Source organism: Aquarana catesbeiana, linkage group LG01, assembly GCF_042186555.1.
Source record: "Aquarana catesbeiana isolate 2022-GZ linkage group LG01, ASM4218655v1, whole genome shotgun sequence".
In the NCBI taxonomy this organism is placed as follows: domain Eukaryota; kingdom Metazoa; phylum Chordata; class Amphibia; order Anura; family Ranidae; genus Aquarana; species Aquarana catesbeiana.
Window position 1 is genome coordinate 192,464,011 of NC_133324.1, and position 12,992 is coordinate 192,477,002.

Here is a 12,992-nt window from a genome sequence, read left to right on the forward strand (position 1 = left end):
TGCCACCCATCACTGTCTATTATTGCCGCCTAACCGCGCCACCTATTAGTGCCCATCAGTGCCACTTATAGGTGCCCATTAGTGCAACCTATCAGTGCCGCACATCAATGCCATCTATCAGTGCCCATCAGTGCGGCATACTAGCTCCACTTCATCAGTGCCCTTCAGTGCCGTCTCATCACTGCCCATCAGTGCTGCCTTATCAATGCAGCCTATCAGTGCCCATAAGTGCATCCTCATCAGCTCAGTCAGTCAGTGAAGGAGAAAAATGAATTATTTACAACATTTTCTGACAGAAATTTTTGGTCTTTTTTTGTTTTATTAGCAAAAAAAATTATAAAAAATAAATTTGGGTACAGTATTGCATGACCGCACAATTGTCACTTTTAGTGACAGTGCTGAAAGTATAAAATTGGCCTGGGCAGGAAGGGGGTGCCCAGTATTGAAGCGGTTAAATGACAGTTTTTATAAGTTACACATGAGAGTGGAAAAAAAAATATCATTTGGGCCATATCTTTATGTTGCTTCTTAAAGTGAAGATTGAAAACTCCTTTAGCAAATCATCCTCATTGGCTCAGATATACACGGTGGTCTGCACCAACCATTTACTGTAGCTGCAGCACAAAAATGTAGTACATAAATTCAGGCTTACTGGTATTCATTTTGCTGCTTGAGTCTCTGTTTGAGAGTTCTGACACTTATTGATGGTGTTGAGTGCTGGTCTGTCACCTCTCACATTTGTCTAGTAGACTATTGCTAATATAGGCGACCTAACAGGCCAAGAGGAATATGTGGATGGAGCCAGGTCATTGCTTCATACTACTAAACAGTGTTGGAATGTGTTTAGTTATAGCAACCTAGGAATGGGATGTAGAAGGCTGCATATAATAAGTATATGCAGCATTGCTTGGTGCCTGTATTGTGGTTCCACAGCTTGTCCAGTGCCATTACTGTACTGACAGGTATATTTTACTGTGTCTGACCCTTATAGCATTGAAACTTAATTATTACAGGTTCAGACTATAAAACAAGATTGATAAACCTAGCCTAATGTCAAACATCTATCAGTTTTTATCTAGTTGGTTTTAATGTACTTTATAGCCAAAGCAACTCCCTTTGTAAATAATACATTTTTTTTCAATGGCAATTTTAACAAAAAAAAAAAGTAAAAAGAGCGTTAATCAAACAAGAACTGTTTCTTCTGCCGCATTCATATAGAACATAAAGAAAAGACACTCTGAACAAGAGCAGTTTACTCATGTTTAATTGATGAATGAACAAACTCATTTATAAAAATCTGTCAAAAAAGAAAATGTATGCTTAACAATGGAAATTTAAAAAGATGGCGAGAATCTGTTTAGCTCCACAGGTTAAAAAAAAAAGATTCTTGTCTCTCCAAAGTGAGATTCTCTCACTTTGGACAACCAATCATGTGCAGAGGGATTAAGAAAAAAGTAATTTTCTTTGCAAATGAAGGTATAGCTGAAGTGAATACAATTTCACTGAGTTAGATGTCCTTCTTTGGTAAATCAATCCAAGTGTCTTCTCTTTTCTATTTATATATTTTTTTGTTTTTATAAGCAAGGCTCTACATATCAAAATTTCTTCCTTCAATATAAAAAAGTAAATTTTATATATAAAAGAAACATCATGCCAGGGAGATTTATGTGTGCAGCAGTGTATTCTTGCAAGTGCTATCTATTTCTTTGACAAGTTTACTCATGGCAGCGTCCCAAGTTTCCACCACTTAATATAGGTGTTTGACTCCTGTGAAACATGTTGTCGAATAATTTAAATCTGTAAGATATATGTGCTATTATACTAGTGTCGAGATTATTGGAGCATGGAAAATTAAGAGGCCGTGATGAAAACGTAACTTCTGTCAAGCACTGGATGATTACCTACGTCTTCAGGTTCCTCCATCCAGTTCAGAAGGGCTGTTTTTTGACAATCAGATTTGTAACGCAATAAATTTAAATGGGTGTATTAGCGGCTTTCTTTGAATTAAACGTGAAAAGCCTTTACCTGGTTCATATATTACATTCTTTGAGGGAATCTGCTAAGATAAATTATTCAACTGAAGCTGTAAAAAGGGCAGAGGCGTCTGAACAGCAACTTTAAAGGTGATAGAGAGTAGAATTTCAGGAAATTGAATCCAGGTCAGAAATTCAATTACTTAATGACAGCTATTTTGTTTCAGTTAGTGGTTCTAGGTGCAGGGGAGTACTCTTTTAGTCAGCAGAAAATACAATTTGTTAAAGGGAAAATCAACACATGGCTGGGTAAACTAGATACTCTTTTTGGTTAACTAATGTTTCAGAAGCAGCGCTGTATAGCCCTGAAGCCTCTTGTCTAAGAGTTCTTGTACTCATACATTGACCTTTCTTTCATGACACAGGGTTTCTGAGGAAGTCCAAATAAAAAAGCAGACTAAAGAAGAGAAACAGAAATAAAGAAATAGATGGAAAGAAAGAAGACACTTTCTTTTATTTACACAAAATCAAAATCAATTTTTGAGCAAAATTCAATTGCTCTGGAAACAGATTGAAACCAATCTGTTTCCAGCAGTTCCATGCATTAAAAGAGAAATATATCCTGATTAGCTGCTATGGGCTACATCTTCTTCTCTTATAAAAGAGACAGTCAAAACTGTAAGGTATGGAATTACACATAGGGGTTGATTTACTAAAGGGAAATACACTTTGCACTACAAGTGCACTGTAATGCCCTGTACACACGGTCGGATTTTCCGATGGAAAATGTGTGATAGGACTTTGTTGTCGGAAATTCCGACCATGTGTGGGCTCCATCACACATTTTCCATTGGAATTTCCGACACACAAAGTTTGAGAGCTTGCTATAAAATTTTCCGACAACAAAATCCGTTGTCAGAAATTCCGATCGTGTGTACACAAATCCGACGCACAAAGTGCCACGCATGCTCAGAATAAATTAAGAGACGAAAGCTATTGGCTACTGCCCCGTTTATAGTCCAGACTAACGTGTTTTACGTCACCGCGTTCAGAACGATCGGATTTTCCGACAACTTTGTGTGACTGTGTGTATGCAAGACAAGTTTGAGCCAACATCCGTCAGAAAAAATCCATGGATTTTGTTGTCGGAAAGTGTGTCCGAACGTGTGTACAGGGCATAAGTGCACTTGGAAGTGCAGTCGCTGAAGATTCGTAGGGGACATGCAAGGAAAATAAAAAATAGCATTTTTGCTTGAACATGATTGGATGATAAAATCAGCAAAGCTTCCCCTGATTTCAGAACTTTCCCTCAGATTTACAGCGACTGCACCTCCAAGTGCACTTCTAGTGCAGAGTGGATTTGCCTTTAGTAAATCAACCCCATAGTTTAGTACAACAGCGTACCACTCTGACATAATAAATTGCACTTTCAAGAGGTATTGTACTTTGCACATGATTACTGCTGTTTGCATGGCCTTACAGTAGGTCTTATTGAGTTACTGAATGAATAATCCTACATTATAAACAAAGTAGGCAATTTATGCTAGTTTTAAAAAATAATAATACTTCAGAATTAAGGCAGATTTACGGTACAAAAACAAGAAACAAAAATGTATTTTATACTTTTGTTTTTGTACGTTTTTCCCTTTCTATTTATAATCACTATCTACTGTGTTACATAAACCAGAAGGGAAAACAACAGGTGGCAAATAGCATTATACTTACAAGCTAGTAACTGTTGTGCTTCAAATAACAATGCTTTTCCTCCCAGCTTATTGTATACTAGAGTAGATGTGTCATCTATACTCTACTGCACATTAAACAGATAGATGAGCACACATCAATTGCCTTAACATATGTTACAATAAGGACTACTGAATACCTTGGGATTTAGGTGTGATCATTCTGAAGTATCACTCTGAAAGTTGTCTAAGTGCACTTTACCACACCTGTCAAAACTAAAAAGGCTGCATCTCTTATGCAGAAAATCAGGCTTTAACATACATTGAAAGAGGAAAGTAGACCATTCAGTGACTTCTTGTAACATGCAATTGATGATAGAAGCAAATTTACCACAATAACTGTGGAAGAAAAAACCTGACTCATGGTTGACGTCAATCCTTAGTACAAGTCATCGTGGCTTATTGTAAATTCTGTCCAGTTTAGTATAAATGAGCGATGTATTAGCATTCTCTTTTACACTTATGTTGCTTGGCTGTCAATAAAGTTTTTATAAGGTTAATTAAAAAATAACCAATAGCAATACAAAAATTAAACCAACAACTAATTCAACATGCCAGTATTATTATTATTATGCAGGATTTATATAGCGCCAACAGTTTGCGCAGCACTTTACAATGTGAGGGCAGACAGTACAATTACAATACAATTTGATACAGGAGCTTACAATCTAGAAGGGAGGGTCAAGTGAAACAGAAGGTAATAACTGTGGGGAATGATCTGATAAAATAAAAGTACAGTTGTTAGGTGTGGGCAGGATAGGCTTCTCTGAAGAGAAACGTTTTCATGGGTCGCCTAAAAGTGGATAGAGTTGGAGATAGTTGGACAGATTGAGGTAGGGAATTCCAAACGATGGGAGAGGCTAGGAGCCTCTTCACTGGGTACATGTGAGGGTTTACAACCATTTTAACAAGTACTTTTCTATCCAATCACATGGCAGGGCTGTTTAAATCTGAATATAACCTTTTAACATCTTTCCTCATTTTATGAACCCGCTAGGACTGCAAATATGAAAAAGATCTGTTCTAAAAAAGGACATAGTATGCCATTGCCTCTGCCAGTCCCTGCTGTAACAATTTCTCTCCTTTCAAAATTAAAAAAAAATGAAATATACCCATCAAAAGAGAAATACAGAGACTGAAAATGCTTGGCTGTGCCTGACTTCAATACTTCTTTTTGAGTCAAAGACCCAAAACAAGAATGCTCAAAAAAAAGTGTCAGAATTCTAAATCCCTATCTGCTTTCTACTGACTCAAAGCAACTGGAAATGCTGATTTCCACACTTCATGGATTGAAACAAGCTTGTTTTAAAATTAAGGCTCAGGGTTTTAGTGTAGAAGTAATCAGGTTGACTGTACAGCCATCTGATCATTTCTATAGGCAGGGGAAGTGGTGATACCCCCAACCCACCCCCATTGGGGTTCTCGGGCTTTGCTGCTCCTCCTGGACAGGACGATGTAAACTACAACCATTGGGATGATGAGCTATGTGTATGAAGGAGAGATCACATACCCAATCTCTACTCTGTACAGAGAACCCGGAGGTGATCTGCCCTGAGCACTTCTGAGGTTCACGACTATCAGATGAAATCTGGCCAGGTGTAGAAGATGATTGAGGACTCTCTGCCTTTGATCAGCTCAGGGGGGAAAGGGGAGACTCCTAAGGGTTGATTTCTTAAAACTAGAGAGTGCAAAATCTTGTGCAGCTGTCAGCTGTGCAGGGTAGCCAATCAGCTTCCAACTTCAGCTTGTTCAATTAAGGGTTGTGAAAAAAAGCTGGAGGCTGATTGGTTTTTATTCAGATTTTGCACTCTCCAGTTTTAGTAAATTAACCCCCTAATGTCTCCATTTAGTGAACCTTTCACTACGCAAGACTAACAGCCCCTTAGTAATATGTAGTAATAAACTGAAGTAAAAAAAAAAGTAAAGTTAAGAAAAGTAATAAAATAGATAAAAAAAATAAAAGAATGTAAAGACTCACCGCTATGCCCTTACACATATACATAAAAATATGTGCACCAAGCATGCACGTGAGTACATTACTGTCAATTACATAGAACATATTGAGTATCACATGCACAACATAATCAGAGGAATAATTTTGTTGCCATTATTTCTGGTTAATAATGAGCTGTAAAGGCTTTTCATGTGATGCCACAATCACAACCCTCGACTGACACAATAAGACACACCTATCTTTTAGAAAAGACATTCAAAGATCAACTTAAAAATATCCAGAACCTTCCAAATAGATTTTCAAAGTGAAAACACCTCCTGGTCTACATTAAACAAACTGACAAAAATAAGTTGGCCAGAGTGAACAGATGACTGACACTGACAAGTGGAAATGGTATTAAATGTTCACCAACTAAGCAGCAAGTCAGTTCAGGTTTTATGACTGTATGTCCCTGCAGCACATGTATTCTATTTACAAGAAACTTATGAAGCAATTAACACAAAAACTGCAGTAAGAGTATATAACAATAATCTAAAAACGAATTCTCTAACTTTACCAGAGAGGTTTTTAGGCTCCGGAGGATGGATAAAGGTTCCTGCAACTTATTCAAGTGCTTGTAGTTTATTTGAATTGCTAATTTATTTATTATAAATGACCTTTCAATCTTACTGTTGCTAATAGAGACTTTCATTTCCCAATGTATGTATAGTACAAATCTTATATCTGTATCAGATGTTCCTTATTAAAAACAATGCTAAGCAATGAATGGAAACATCTGACAATAGTGTTATGCTATTATCACATGATTTTAACAAATGTGACTAATTATAAAATAATATGCATATTGGTGAAAACATTGGGCTCAAATTTTAACACTCATTCAACATTTAACTTCTATTTGCCATATTGTATGGTTGCAATGCCTGCTTTACTTCGTTGCAAATTTTACCCAGATGACCTTTGTAAGATGAACCTTTAGGCCTCATGCACACTGGGCATTTGACCAGCTCCTCTAAATTACTTTGCTCCTGCCAGGAAAAACAGGAGCTTAAAAAACATGCCCAAAGTCACATTTTTCGAATGCGTTTGAGAGCATCAAGAATTTGTTTTTGTTTTTCTTTCAGCCTCTAAACGCTCCTCTTCTAATACACCTATGAATGCCTATGTGTGCATGGCCACATAGGCCAACATAGAGAGGTATTTAGAGGCTAAAAAAACTAACAAAAACAGACACATGTAAAAGCATTTTTTGTTCCCAGTGTACATGAGCCCTTAAATGTAGTCTGGATGTGCTATAATTATATAAAACAGAATTTACATGGCAAGCTCTTGGAGAGCTGCTCAGTGAAAGTGGAACTATGATCAAATTTAAAAAATGGCATATATGATGCAACAAATTACCAGCTTTAATGCAGTAGTCTTTATGTCTCAGAACCCCGCCTTTAACATAGGGGGAGATTTACTAAAACTGCTGCACACAGAATCAGATACAGCTGTGTATAGTAACTAATCAGCATTAAACTTCAGCTTGTTGACTTAAGCTTTGACAGTTAAACCCAGAAGCTGATTGGTTACTATGCACAGCTGCACCGAAATCTGTGCGCACCAATTTTAGTAAATCCCCCATAAGTTTCCCGCATCCAATGCGCATGACATGCGAGTGTGCCCGGCTCCCGATGAAGCCGAATCACGCAGCTTCAGGTCAGCCGCTATCTGCACTCCAAAAGGGTCCTGTGCAACTTTGGGTCGGGTTCAGGTTAGAGCTGCACAATAAATCGTTAAAAGATCACGATCTCGATTCAACACCCCTGACGATCTGTATTGCAGAGTTTCCCGATTCTTTCATGTAACAAGTATAGAGAGTTCTCTACTCACTCTGGCAGTCTGCCAAACCGGGCAGTCTGCCAAGTTTTTAACAACATTGTAACTCTTCTGTCTTAGATCAAAGGGAAACAACTTCTGTGTGAATATGCAGGAAGTTTACCCACTTAAAGTCTAAACTTTTTTCTGACACTTGTTTCCTACAGTTAAAATCAGATTTTTTTGCTAGAAAATTACTTGGAACCCCCAAACATTATATATATTTTTTTAGCAGAGACCCTAGGGAATAAAATGGCGATTGTTGCAATATTTTATGTCACACTGTGTTTGCACAGTGGTCTTTCAAACACAATTTTTTTGGGAAAAATACACTTCAATGAATAAAAAACGAAACAGTAAAGTTAGCCCAATTATTTTGTTTAATGTGAAAGATGATGTTACGCCGTGAGAATCGTGAGAGAATCGTGATCTATCTTCTAAGCAAAAAAATTGTGATTCACATTTTTGCCAGAATCATGCAGCTCTAGTTCAGGTGCGAATTCAGGCAAAAATTCAGACCCGATTCGCATCTAAACTGGTAAACAGGGACGCCCCAGACCCCATGCTGGGAACCGCGTCTGCACATATGTGAACCCCGCCTTATCCTCAGCTTCTTGCAGGTGCTGTGTCTTGGGCCATTTTGATTGGCCAGCATTGCAATTCCTCTACAGCTGCATGAGTTTTTTCATCGTGGCACGCAGACACTATGCCAGAGATGCACACTGAGCTGATCATGCACAGCTCAGTGCACATTGTAAGGAGACTACAAACAGGCAGGTATGTTTCTTTTATTGCAGAAGAGATATAACACGTCTTCTCTGCAATAAACAGCCAGTCTGCTCGCAGTTTGTTGCTTTGCCCCTTTAGTTACGGTTTAGCAGTCTAAAGCCTGGTACACACTAATAGTTTTTTTTTGGTTCAACCCAGCAGGCTGAACATAAAAAAATGGACAGCTCAGGAGGAGCCGCTGCACTAACTATGCGATGTTAGTACAGTGATCTCCCCCGCTGAGCTATTGTGTTCTGACGGGGTGGCCATGCCCAGAGCACTAATCGGATGCCGAATGGCAGAGCTTTTTCAGTCATGCCCTTTTGACAGAAGCCGGACACTCGACTGGCTTCTCTTGGACCGGCTGCCGAATGTTTCTATTGAATTGGCCAATGCCTCCCGACATTCAGTCTGTGTGTACTAGGCTTTAGCTGTCCAGTAAAAGCATCAATTACAGGCCTGAGACAATTTACTAAGGACATGGGTGTTTACAAAGATCAGCTTTTATTTAACGCTTGTTTACACCACTCCAGTTGAGTTGGTTTGATCTGCATAGATAAACAGCAGGGCACATAGAAAACAATTGTTTCCTATGTGCCCTGTTTACCCCGCATCACTGCCTTGAGGTGAGCAGCAGTGTTTTCCGTAAAAATCCAGACATGCGTCATATTTTTCAATGCACCGCACCTCATGTCCTTACTGGTTATTGCACTGCAGCTCAGCTGTGGGGCATGAAAATGAATGAAATGTAATTTTGTGACATTTCAATTAAGATAAGAAAGGTTAACAGTGTTTTGTGTTGTAACAATGCAAGGCACCATCCCTTGACAACTGCCACACAGCCACCAGCCCGTACCAGTTTTAGCATGTTAAAACCCTAATACCACAAGGAAAAAAAACTGTTCTGTAACTGTTTAAAAATTTACTTTAATATGTTAGTCACTTATTGTAAAGCCCATCTAAATCAGTCAATTTAAAGCTGAATTCCAGGTATGGCTTTTTTTGCATAGCCATATTGATGGATTAATGCAGGTAAGCATGCCCAATACCTGTAGGATCCCCTTGGAAACTGGAAATCACTGTAGTGGGCACTGCTATTAATGTGATTGCCTTCAGAAGTGGCTGCTTGCTACTTACTGAACACAGACAGACACAGTCACTCACTCAGCACAGATGCCATTCACGAAACTCCTTGTATTTTCTCAATGAATGCAAAGTGTTCTCTGATTGGGTGAGTTGGAGAGGCGGAGCGGTGACATCATGTTCACCTCCAAGCAGAAAATGCCTTACAATAAATGAGAAAAATACAAGCCATTCTGCAAATGGTGCCCGTGCCATATGAGTGACCTCCAGTTTTCACAAAAAAAAAAAAAAAGCCTCTAAAAGCAGTACTTTTTCTGCCATAGGTACCTAAGACTATGCACATCGTGGTAAGAGCTACAATTCTGGGGTCTAACAGTGACTGATAACCTATAGTTCAGGGAACTCCTGTTAAAGATGACTGTAACATTTCTGTAACTTTTGAGAAGACATTTCACAATGTTTATGATTTCATCACATCTTTGGATTTTTAATTGTATGTACTAGTACAGGGGTCAGCAACCCCTGGCATGGGTGCCAGACATGGCACACAGCTGTGTTTATGATGGCACGTAAGTCGAGTATTGCTGTCTACCGTGGCATGCAATCCCTGCCTCCACCATTGATTCCTGGTTAAGCTTCACCCATTGGTTTTGCCTGAGTCCCGGGGTGAAAGCGTGCGCGCACAGTTGTCGGTTCCAATCCCCGCCTTCCCATTGATTCCCTGGGCAGCCACGCTCATTGGCTATGCCTGAGTCCCGGCATAGCAGCATGTGCACAGTTGCCCGGTGCCCGCCAGTGGTGTCTCCAGCTTTCATATTTAAGGGGGGCACATGGGGGGACAGGGACAAAAGTGGGGGGCAACTATAAAATGCAATTATATATATATATATATATATATATATATATATATATATATCCTGGGGCCCTTTACTATGACCCCACCAGGGCCCTTTCACATGTTCTGCAGTGAGCTCCCTTCCTACTGTATTGGGGCACCCCAGGGTGGCAGAAAACAAGAGATATATGTCACCAGCATACCAAGAAAATATAAGGGTCCAAAGCAGTGGGAGAACTATCAGGGTTGCAAAGGTTGTCTTGCCACCGGGCCCTGGTATTCTGCCACTGTGGGGTTCCCCAGCCTCCTCTTGCTGTCCTGTCCCTGCTATTGACAGCGCTGGTCTGGCATCTCTTGGAATTTACAGGCTGGTTCTCCTGTTCTAAGGACGGGAGAAATCAGTCTGTTTTTTCAGTAACTGAGAGTCCTGGTGAAGTCCTTTCTGCAACTCGCTCTTCTCCCTGCCAATGAGGATGCAGGGGAAGGAGCAGATCGGGCGGCCGTGGCTGTGTGAGCGCTCGCATTATGCAGTGTCAGCGAGGAGAGGGAGGGGGGTGGAATCACCCGCAGGAGCTGACTGGGGACTCTCTCCCTCTTAGACATTGATTTTTTGTAAAAAAAAAATATTTTTTTTTTTTATTGGGGGGGCACATGGTGGGGCACAGCATAATGTTGGGGGGGGGGTCAGGGCCCCCTCTGCCCCCCCCTAGGGACGCCATTGGTGCTCGCAGTTGCTGATTCCAATCCCTGTCTCCCCACTTGATGCCCGGCGCAGCTGCGCTCTTTGGCTGGGTCCCAGGAATGACGGCACGTGTTGGCTGGCACTGTATTGTTTCATGAATGGGTGTGTTGTGACTTTGCAAGTTTGGTGGCTGGCATGTGGGCAAATATGTTGTGGTATGTGTTGAGTTGACTTTTTTTTTATAACCGGCACTCTCAATTTTCTTTAAAAAAAAATTCGGCACACTGTGCTCAAAAGGTTGCCCACCCCTGTCCTAGTAGATATCTGTATAAATGCGATCATGATCGTTACAAAAAAAAAAGAAAGGTCAGTCACAGTTTTAGCAGTACACTTTAGCCCTGGTTCACACCACTGCGGCTTTGAAATTGTGCTGCTTCAAAGCTATCAGTGCAATTTCATGTGTGGCTTTCATGCAACTTTAAACTGTCAAGTCGCATGACAAGTCACACTTAATGTCACATTCATATATATATAGCTAAAGAATCTAAAATCCCATTCCCCAAAGCATTAAAGTGGTTGTAAAGGCACAAGGTTTTTTACCTTCGTGCATACAAAGGTAAAAAACCTTCTGTGTGCTGCCCCAGCGCCCCCCCAATACTCACCTGAGCCCCCTCTCAATCCAGCGATTTTCACAAGAGCCTTGACTCTCCAGGGACTTGCATTCCTGATTGGATTTTGACAGCCAGTGAGCCAATCAGGGGACGGATGGGGCAGGGCCGAGCCACAGCTCTGTGTGTAAATGGATCAAGATTGCACTTGCTTGGGTGCCTCCAGAGCAAGATGCTTGCTATTCAGGCACCTAGCAGGAGGGAGTGGCCAGGAATGCCAGTGGGGGAACCGAGAAGGGGAGGATCTGCGCTGCTCTGTGCAAAATGATTACACAGAGCAGGTAAGTATAACATGTTTGTTATTTAAAAAGAAAACAAGACTTTAATATCACTTTAAGAGAGAAGCACAAGCGCCATACTGAGTGTAGCTTTTTCATAATCTAATTCATCCATTCAGAATGTTACTCACAAGGATAAATTGTTTGACAGCATGTATCACTGCAGAATTTCCTCATCTGTGGAGCGGTGAGTCCTTCTTGAAGTACTAAATGGGAAATAATGGGAAATGCCTGAGACACCCCATCACATCCGGGAAGTGACGTCAGGACCAGTTGCCCTTGCGTTCCACGGCTCCAGGAAGGGCTGGGATCCACCGGGTGCGTCCCTCTGAGCCTCCAGCCGCATAGGATCTTCTGGACTCTCTGCTCCATGGACGGGGAAATTCTGCAGTGATACATGCTGTCAAACAGTTTATCCTTGTAACATTCTACATGAATGAATTCAATTATGAAAACGCTAGAAAACGCTAGAAAACACTCAGTATGGCGCTTGTTTTTCTCTCTCTAGTTTATTCCAAGTTGCTTCTTGCTTGCCCACAGGGCTGCCACAGGGCGAAATAGCATAAGGACTCTTATGGACTCTATGGACAATTATTGGTTTATTTTAGACCGCTATACAGTCTATTGTTATAATTATTTGACATCCACTGGATCCCTGGGACTCACTGGCTCTTAATTTGTGCCAATTATCTACCACTTTGTAATAATCACTTTAAAGATGTATTAAACCCAAAACCAAAAATCAAATATATTGCAGCTTACCAATCATTAGATGTGGTGGCTGTATTTATTTATTTTTTTTTTAAAGTGGATGTAAACCCACCACTTACCCAGTATAAACTAATGGCACTGTGTTAATGTATATATACATGCAAGCCTCCTGCATGTATCCCTACCTTGCAAATGTCACCCCCTTCAGCAGTAGCAGCCCCACAAAACTCTGGAATTGGTGGGTGGGTCTCTCTGCAGGTGCTCAGTGGGCGGAGTCGTGATGTCACAAGACTCCCCGCCCACCTCTAAACTCTCCTATTCCTGGGTTTTGAGTAACATCCAGTCAAAACTCAGGAAAGGCAACACATGACTTCAGCATTCCCAATCATGCTGAGGTGTGGAGCAGCCAATCCTGGGAGAGCTGGAGAAGAAAGGAGG